The sequence below is a fragment of the Pipistrellus kuhlii genome, unplaced genomic scaffold (genome assembly GCF_014108245.1).
Source record: "Pipistrellus kuhlii isolate mPipKuh1 unplaced genomic scaffold, mPipKuh1.p scaffold_m20_p_35, whole genome shotgun sequence".
Classification (NCBI taxonomy): Eukaryota; Metazoa; Chordata; class Mammalia; order Chiroptera; family Vespertilionidae; genus Pipistrellus; species Pipistrellus kuhlii.
In genome coordinates, this window is record NW_023425535.1 from 3,554,071 (window position 1) to 3,564,404 (window position 10,334).

Genomic DNA, 10,334 nt, shown 5'->3' on the forward strand with positions numbered 1-10,334 from the left:
ACAGTGTTTCCCCACCTGGGGAACAGACTGCGGTCCTGCGCTCCCCCTTTGGAAGTGCACCCCATGTTTCTCCTTCTCAGGACCCTCACACACTCTCAGAGTTCCCATGGCATATGTGCAGAGGACAATGAAGCCTGCACATATTAAACAAAATTCCCCTTCATCCCTCCCAGCCCTTGGTAATCTCTAATCTAGTTACTTTCTGTAAATCTGGATATACCAATCCTGTGTACCTCATTTATTTATTTTTTTTAAATATATTTTATTGATTTTGTACAGAGAGTAAGGGAGAGAGATAGAGAGTCAAAAACATCGATGAGAGAGAGTCATCGATCAGCTGCCTCTTGCACACCCCCTACCGGGGATGTGCCCACAACCAAGGTACATGCCCTTGACCGGAATCGAACCCGGGACCTTTCAGTCCCCAAGCCGACGCTCTATCCATTGAGCCTAACCGGTTTCGGCTGGGTACCTCATTTAAATGGAATTACATAAGAGTTGTCCATGCGTGTCTGGCTCTCCCTTATCTATATGGTTTTGAGGTTTTTCCATATTGTAACATCTCAAATTTTCATTTTTGTGGCTGAATAATATTTTGTCTTACACCACATTCTCCACATCCATTCACCTGTTTATGAAGGCTAGGGTCTTTTCCACTTTGAGATGATTGTAAATAGTGCTGCTGTGAACACTGGTGTATATTTATCTCTTTGAGTCCCTGCTTTCTTATCCCTTGAGCTCATGGCTCAGAATGCAATTGCTGCCTCATATGGTAATTTTGTGTCTATGTTAACTATGCTATAATGTTTAACACAGTGGCTGCACCATTTTACATCCCCATAAGCAATACACAGGTGTTCTAATTCTTCCACATTCTCTCCAGTATCTATTATTTTACACATTTGGTTAGTTTTCTTTGGTTTTATTTTTATAATAGGCATCCAATGGGTGTGAAATGGTATCTCATTATGTTTTTGATTTGCATTTCCTTAATAACTAGTGAATGTAATCTTCTTTATGTGCTCAATGCCTATTACATAACTTTTTGTCAGAAATGTCTACTCAAGTCTTTTGTCTACTTATTAATTGATATATATATAATTGTATGGGGGTTGTATATATTATATATTCTGGATATCAGACATATGACTTGCAAATGTTCTCTCTCACTCTTGGGTTATATTTTCACTTTGCTCGTATTATTGTTTTTCTAAAATTTTTTAATTTTGATGAAGTTTGTTTTTTTCCCTGTTTTATTTTATTATGCCTATAGTTTTAGTGTCATGTCCAAAAGCATTACATCTAATGTCATGAATATTTAACTCTATGTTTTCTTCTAATAGTTGAATAGTTTTAAGTCTAACATTTAGCACTTTCATCCATTTTGAGTGATTTTTGTATACAGTGTAAGGTAAGAGTCCAGCTGCACCTGTTGCATGTGGACATGTTTTCCTAGCACCATTTATTGAAAATACTGTCTTTTCCTACATTGAATGGTCTTGGCACCCTTGTGGGAAATAATTTCAACCTATATGCTGGAATTGGTCTCTGAATTTCCTGTAGCATTGCTCTATATGACTGTAATTATGTCAGTACAACACTTTTTATCACTGTAGCTTTGCAATTAACTTTGACATGTGATAACTTGAATGTGCCAACTTAGTTCTTATTCAACATTATTTTAGCTATTTGAAATCCATTGAGATTCCATATGAATTTTGGTATAGATTCATCAATTTCTACAAAAAATAATATTGTTGAGATTATGATGGAGCGTATATTGAATCTCTAGGCAGTCTTGGCTAGTATTACCAGTTTAACACTAATATTCTCCTAATCCATAATATATAATGTCTTTTCAATTATTGATGTCCTTCTTATTTCTTTCAGTGATGTTTTATAGTTTTCCCAGTACCGATCTTTTCCCTTCTTGGTTTAATTTATTAAAAATGTGTTGTTCTGCTTTAACATATTGTAATGGAACTATTTTCTTCATTACATTTTGGAACATTCAATGCAGTATACAAAAAAGCAAATGACTTTTATATGCCAATTTTGTAACCTGCAACTTTACTAAATTTACATGATCCAGCAATATTTTTGAAATAGTTGTTATTTTTTACATGTAAAACCACATCTTTCAAGAACAAAGATAATTTTACATTTATTTTTCAATCTATTTATTTGATACTCTTGTCCATTTCTTATAGTTAGAACTTCCAATATTATCTATAATAATAAAAGCTAATTATTCCATTAGTCTATATGTTATTCTTGTGTCAGTACTAGGCAGTTTTGAGAACAGTGGCTTTGTAATACAGCTTGAATTCTGAATTAAATTTGATTGAAGAACACCTACTTTGTTCTTCTTTCTCGGGATTGTTGTGGCTATTCAGGAACATTTTTTTTTCAGATGAATTTATGAAGAGTTCTTTCTAGGTCTCTGAAATATGCTGTTGGTATTTTCATGGAGAGTGCATTGAATCTATAGATTGCTTTGGGTAGTATTTTAATGATGTTGATTCTACCAATCCATAAACATGTATGTTCTTCCATCTGTTTGTGTCTTCCTTTATCTCTTTTTTCAGTGTCCTGTTGTTTTCTGCATATAGGTCTTTTACCTTCTTAGTTAAGTTTATTCCTAGGTACCATAATTTTTTTGGTACTCTGGTCAATGGGATTGCTTTTTTAGTCTCTCTTTCTGTAAGTTCACTGTTGGTTTATAGAAATGCCATAGATTTCTTGGCATTAGTTTTGTATCCTGCTACATTGCCAAATTCATTTATTAAGTCTAATAGTTTTTTGATGGGATCTTGGGTTTTTTATGCAGTATCATGTCATCTGCAAATAAGGACAGTTTTGCTTCTTCTTTTGCAATTTGGATGCCTTTTATTTCTTCTTCTTGTCTAATTACAATGGCTAGTACTTCCAGTACTATGCTGAACAGGAGTGGTAGGAGTGGGCATCCCTGTCTTGTTCTTGTTCTTAGGGAAATGATTTTAGTTTCTGTCCATTGAGTATAATGTTTTCTGTGGTTTTATCATATATGGATTTTATTATGTTGAGGGGAGAACCTTCTATTCCCACCTGGCTGAGAGTTGTTTTTTTTTATCAAGAAAGGGTGTTGGATTTTGTCAAATGCTTTTTCTGCATCAATTGATATGACTATGTGATTTTTGTCTTTCAATTTGTTTATGTGATGTATCATGTTTATTGATTTGCTGATATTGTACCATCCTTGCATCCCTGGGATAAACCCTACTTGGTCATTGTGTATGATATTTCTGATGTACTGCTGGATCGGATTTGCTAGAATTTTGTTGAGGATTTTGGCATCATGAGGGATATTGGCCTGTAATTCTCTTTCTTTTTTTCTTTTTTTCTTTTTCTCTCTGGTTTATTTTAACCTGTCAACTCAATATTGTTATTTGTTAAGAACTGAGGTGCCACTGGGCTGCCGGGTCACTGTCTCCATGTGAATGGCCTGGGTGGCGGGCACTGTAATTTTCTTTAATTGAGTTGTCTTTATCTGGTTTTGGGATTAAGGTGATGCTGGCTTCATAGAATGAGCTTGGAAGTTGTTCCTCCCTTGAATATTTTGGAATAGTCTGAGGAGGATAGCTTTTAGTTCTTCCTTGAATGTTTGGTAAAACTCCCCTGTGAAGCCATCTGGCCCCAGGCTTTTGTCTACTGGAAGCTTTTTGATGACTGCTTCAATTTCTTTCATAGTTATTGGCCTATTGAGATGTTTAGATTCTTCCTGATTGAGTTTTGGAAAGTTGTATTTTTCTAGGAACAGACATATAGACCAATGGAATAGAATAGACAACCCAGATATCAACCCAAACACTATGCTCAATTAATATTTGACAAAAGCGGTATGAACGTACAACGGAGTCAAGACAGTCTCTTCAATAAATGTGTTGGGAAAATTGGAAAGATAAATGCAAAAAAATTTAAACTAGACCACCAACTTACAGCATACACAAAAATAAACTCAAAATGGATAAAGGACTTAAACATAAGGTGGGAAACCATAAAAATACTATAGGAATACACAGGCAGAGAAATCTCAGACATATGCCGAAGCAGTTTCTTCACAAATACTGCTCCCAGGGCAATGGAAGCTAAAGAGAAAATAGAGAAGAAAAACCAAGATGGTGGCATAGGGTAGACACCCGAATGCAGCCTACCACAACAAATTTGAATTTAGAACTGGAAAATGGGAAACATGGTCCTGAAGTGCCGGACAGCTGGCTGAGAGGAGGCTCTACCATCTGGGAAGGAGAGAGAAGGCACACTGAACCTCAGGAACTGTGAAGGTGCGGTGAACTGTGTGCGCAAAAAGGCGGCCGCCAGACTTGGCTGCTGGCTTGCTTGCAGAGCTCAGAGAGGGCAGGCCAAATTCACTACTGGCTTACTACCTGCACTCAAAGAGGGTGGACAGCTAATGCGCGGCTAGCTTTCTTGTTCAGGAGGAAAACAGAACCACCCTAAAGCTGCCCCAGATGGGAAGAGGCCAGACTGTCAGGCAGTGGGTAGAGATCTCTTGGAGGTGTGTGAAGCCAGTGGCCATACTGTGGGACTCAGAAACCAGACCCTCATAGGGAGGGGCTGACTAAAGCTTGTCTGCACTACCCCGAGACTCTGCCCCATCCAAGCAGAGCACAGAAGTGCTTCCAGTGGCTAGCTTTCTCTTTCATCGTGAATAGGACTCTCCTAGGGAGGGACAGACACGAATCCTAAGCTTGTCTGCGCCTATACCAAAGAGGTGCATGCCTGCAACCAATCTTGCGGGATTCACTAAGGCTTGTCTGTGCCACCCCGAGACTCCGCCCCATCCAAGTGGAATACAGAAACCCTCCTAGCTGAGACACTTCTGATCCTCATAGCCAATTGGCTTGGAGATCAACGCTTCCCAGTGATACCAACAACAAGCAAGGCTTAACAACAAGACTGCGCACACAGCCCACAAAGGGCTACACCAAGACTGTCCATCTCAGGTAACTGGGAGGCTGACCCACTGAACCATATAGGACACCTTAGCACACAAAGCCACCCTACCAACTCAGGGAAGCTGTGAAAATGCTGAGACAAGGAAACAGATCACAAACAAAAGAAATGGAGGACAAGAAGTGACTAGATATAGAGTTCAAAACCACACTTAAAAGGTTTTTCAAGAATTTCTTAGAAAAGGCTGATAAAATAAATGAGACCTATGAGGATATGAAAAGGGATCAACTAGAAATAAAGAATACATTGTCTGAAATAAAAAATATTATACAGAGTCCTAAAAATAGAATGGAAGATCGCAAGAATCAAGTCAAAGATTTAGAACACAAAGAGCCAGAGGACACTCCTCCACAGAAGCAAGAAGATAAGAGAATCCAGAAATTTGAAGATAGTGTAAGAAACCTCTGGGACAATTTCAAATGAAATAACATCAGAATTATGGGGATCCCAGAAGAAGAGAGAGAGCAAGATACTGAAAGAATACTGGAAGAAATAGTGAAAGAAAACTTCCACCTCCTGGGAAAAGAAATAGACTTACAAGTCCAGGAAGCGCACAGAACCCCAAACAAAAGGAACCCACAAAGGACCACACCAAGACACATCTTAATTAAAATTCCAAGAGCAAAAGACAAAGAGGGAATCTTAAAAGCAGCAAGAGAAAAGCAGGTAGTTACCTATAAAGGAGCACCCATACATTGTCAGCTGATTTCTCAACAGAAACCATGCAAGCCAGACGGGAATGGCAAGAAATATTCAAGGTGATGAATAGCAAGAACCTACAGCCAAAAATACTCTACACTGCAAAGCTATCATTCAGAATCGAAGGACAGATAAAGAGCTTCACAAATAAAAAAAAGCTAAAGGAGTTCATCACCACCAAACCAGTATTGCTGAAAGGGGTTCTTTAAGGAGAGGAAGAAGATAAAGATTATGCTCAACAAATACATAACTATCAACAAGTGAATCTAAAAACCAAGGGAATTAAAAAACCTGATGAATAATATTAACTGTTGAATATAATAGAATCAGAGATATGGAAGGGGAGTGGACTAAAGATTCTCGAGAAAAGAAGAGTGGGGGGTGCAGGAAGAGCCTGAACAAAAACTGTGCACCTATGGATGAGGACAATGGGGTTTGGGGAAAGGGCAGAGGATGGGATGGGAACCTGGTGGAGGGGAGCAATTGAGGGGTAAAATAAGGAACATTTGTAATAATATGAACAATTAAAATTTATTTAAAAAATAAAAATAAAAAGAAAGAAAGAAAGAAAGAAAGAAAGAAAGAAAAGAAAGAAAGGAAAATTAATAATAAACTACCTAATACTACACCTTAAAGAATTAGAAAGTACAACAAGAAAATCTAAGAGTAAGTAGAAGGAAGGAAATAATAAAGATCAGACCAGAGGTGAACAAAGATGACAGAATAGGTAAATGCCTATCCTTCCTGCCTACAGAAATTACAACTAAAATACAGAACAACCATCATTCAGAACCATCTGAAATCTGTATGAATGGAAGTCCAACAAATAGAAAGGTAAATAAAAAGGCACATTGAACTTGGAGGGGTGAAGGTACAGAATGGGCTTGTCTGACTCCCACATGTAGCATTTTTTTTTTTTAACTAAGAAGGATATCTACAAAATCTTCCTTGAGAAGCAGGGAGTCCCAGCCCCACACTGTGCCCCCCAACCAGAGTCCCAGACCTGGGAAAAGAAGTACCCATAACTTCAAGCTATAAAAACCCACAGGGATTGTGGCTGAAAGATGTAGAGGCTGCTTGAATCCCAGGTATTGCTCTTAAAGGACCCGCACACAAACGTACATAGTCTGGCTTCCTTTGAGCTCCAGCATTGGAGGGAAGCTTTGGGGAAATTCAGGGACATAGAGAGAAGAGGTGTACTGTCTGGCATCAAAGTAGGAACTCAGGGGTGGCTATCTTATAGGGTGTTCACAGGGGTCATTGTTCCTGTGTTGACAACTCCCCGCCTCCATCTCTGAACTGACTGGCAATCTTATCTGAGTTTCCATCAGCATGACCTACACTGCTTGCCTGGTGATTCCCTGAAACCCTGCACCATCCAATTTGCAGGCCCACGCAAGCTGTTTGCAGAGGTGTTTCCATATGTATGGCCTAAGCTGGCTCAGAATTCAAACTTTTCTGAAACCTCTTAAACAAGCAACAGCTGGAATCAGCTTGCCACAAACATATCAATAAAAGGCCACAAACCAGGAAATAACAGTAGGATGCCTTGTGTCACAGTTGGGCCTTGCAGGCTACTTCCTAGTCCAATATAAGTAGCAGCCATCTGTATTGACCACTCTGTAGCTTCTGCTTTGAACCTCTTGGGAGGCCCTAGAGCCAGTGAACTAGGTGGACAGCTTCAGACCATAACAGATTACAACATTACACATCCGTGAGTGACACACTTAAGGGTCAGACTCCATGAGCACCAAAGCCCCACTGAAGCAACTCCTGCTCCATAAGTGTGTCTCCTGCACAGCCGCTCATCTATTGTAGACATACCTGGTCCTCACAGCCAGTTGGCCTGGAGGTCAATTCATCCCAGTGATACAACAGCAAATCAAGGCTTAACTATAACAATGTGCACACAGCCATACAGGGGTGCACCTTGAGTGCCCAGCTCAGGTGACTGGGGAGACTGAACCACTGGGTCCTACAGGACACATAATACAAAAGGTTACTCCACCAATTCCAGGAGACATAACAGTTCTACCCTAGAAACAGACACATTTTGACTCTGCAGTCAAAATGCAGAGTCAAAGAAACATGTCACAAATTAAAGAAATGGAGGCAAGCAAACTAATAGATACAGAGTTCAAAACTACAGTTATATGCATGGTCATGATTTATGGGGGGCCCTTCCCGTGGGCCTCTCATAGTGGACCCATGCCAAGGGAAGTTGCAGCCTCAAACCATTGCCCAGCCTCCTCACCCTTGGGCTGTGAGCACTGTGCAGAATAAAAAAAATTAAAATAAAATAAAATAAATAAATAAATAAAAACTACAGTTATAAGATTACTCAAGAATTTTCATGAGAACTTCAAGGGACTTAGTCAGGCCTTCAGGGATATTATTGAGAATGTCAGAGGCATGGAAAATAACCAGTCAGAATTTAAAAATACACTAACTAAATATAGAATAACAGGCATTTGACAGTAGAGTAAAGGATTCTGACAATCAAATCAATAATTTGGAATACAAGGAAGCAAAAATCACCCAATCAGAACAGCAAGAAGAAAAAGAAACCCAAAATAAGGAAGAGAGTGTAAGGAGCCTCTGGGACAACTTCAAGGGTACCAACATCTGCATTATGGTGTTACCAGAAGTTGAAGAGAGAGAGCAAGTAATTGAAAACCTGCTTGAAGAAATAATGACAGAAAATTTCACCTACTTGGTGAAAGATATAAACTTAACAAGGAAGCACAGAGAGTCCAAAATAAGAGGAACCCAAAAAGCCCCACACAAAGAAACATCATAATTAAAATGCCAAGGGTTAAACACAAAGAGAGAATATTAAAAACAGCAAGAGAAAAGCAGTTAGTTATCTACAAGGGAGTGCCCATACAACTGTCAGCTGATTTCTCAACAGAAACTTTGTAGGCCAGAAATATCCAAAGTGATCAATAGCAAGAACCAAGAACCAGCAAAGCTATCATTTAGAATTGAAGGTCAGATAAAGAGTTTCACAGATAAGAGAAAACTAAAGGAGTTCATCACCACCAAACCAGTTTTATATGAAATGTTGAAGGATATTCTTTAAGAAGAGGAAGATGTGAAAGAAAGGAGAAAAAAAATTTTAAATATATGAACAATAAAATTGCAATAAATGTATATTTATCAACTACTGAATCTAGCACACTTGTTTTTTATCAATAATTTTAAAGGACTGTTGCTGAAAGAGAAAGTAATTGAATCTATAGATTGCAAGGTTTAGAAGTATAGAATTTTTGTATACTTACTACAATACAAAATGCTAAGTATAAAACTGGTTTAGTGTGTGCCTCCATTCTAGGTAAGACTATAACTAAAATAAAGTCTTGCTATTTATTAAAAAAAAACAAAAAAAACAGGGAGGATCGAAGATGACGGCCTAGGTAAGCACCTAAGCTGCTGCCTTGCACGACAATTTCAAAACAACTAAAATCAGAACAGACATCATCCAAAAACATAGGAAAGCTGGCAGAGTGGGAAATCTACAACTAGAAAGAAGGAGAGAGGCTCATGGATCAGGTTGGAAGCCACAAAGCACTGAGGTAAGGTGATGCGCATGTAGAGAGGAAGTGAGGCCCAATGCCTGGCTGGTGGGAGGGGAAAGGAAGTCCCCAATTGCACTGAACCCTTTCCAACTGTACTGAACCCAAACCCGTGCCAAAACTCCATGGACGCAGGCTCATTCGGGTGGAGTCTGTTCAGTAGAGAAAGGCACCCAGAGACTCAGAGAGTGGGAGACTGGGGGATTCGGGAGCTGCAGCGGGCAGGGTCTACAGTCACGCATGCGTTTGAGTGAGTGAGCACAGAGAGGTCTGACCAGGGAGGCTGCTGCAGCCTCTCCATAGCAGAAGGAGTCAGAAGCTCCAGATTACAAAGACCTAACCCAAGCCCCTGGGGCACCCATGCTCTTGCACAGGGAATCTGGGATGGTCAGGCAGAAACTCAGGGGAGCCATGGAAGGCAAAGGTCAGGTGGAAACTCAGGCGAGCACACAAGGGAAGCCTACACTGTCAGCTCAGCCCTGAGACTCTGCCCCATCCAAGCTGAGCACAGAGGCTTTTGCAGTTTTGCAAGTCTGATCCTATAAGACTGTCTCCAATACAGAAGGTATCCCAGAGTAGACACAGCTGATACTCACATCCAATTGGCATAAAGGTCAATTCCTCCCAGGTATACCAACAACAATCAAGACTTAACTACAACAAGGCTCAGGTAACTGGGGAGGCTGACCCACTGGGCTATATAAGACACCAAACACACAAAGCCATCCTACCAACTATGGAAAGCAGCAAAAATGCCTAGACAAGGAAATAGATCTCAAATGAAAGAGATGAAAAATATAGAGTTCAAAACCATGGTTATAAGATTTTTCAAGAATTTCCTACAAAGGTCAATAAATTTAATGAGACACAACTAACAATTAAACATAAACTGACTGCAATGAAAAGTAATATGCAGAGATCCAACAGCAGAATGGAGGGACACAAGAATCAGGTCAAAGATTAGAAATACAAAGAGCCAAATTCTCTTTTCTTCTTGCTTCTCTGGAGAAGCAAGAAGAAAAGAGAATCCAGAAAGTTGAAGATAGT

At 39.4% G+C, this 10,334-nt stretch overlaps 1 non-coding gene across 1 annotated transcript; it reads left to right on the plus strand.

Annotated features, from left to right (window-relative positions):
• The first annotated feature begins 7,867 nt into the window (after positions 1-7,867).
• On the plus strand, positions 7,868-8,001 carry LOC118732199. Its single transcript, XR_004992082.1, has one exon. It is a non-coding gene; the product is annotated as a small nucleolar RNA SNORA42/SNORA80 family (small nucleolar RNA).
• Positions 8,002-10,334: the final 2,333 nt, after the last annotated feature.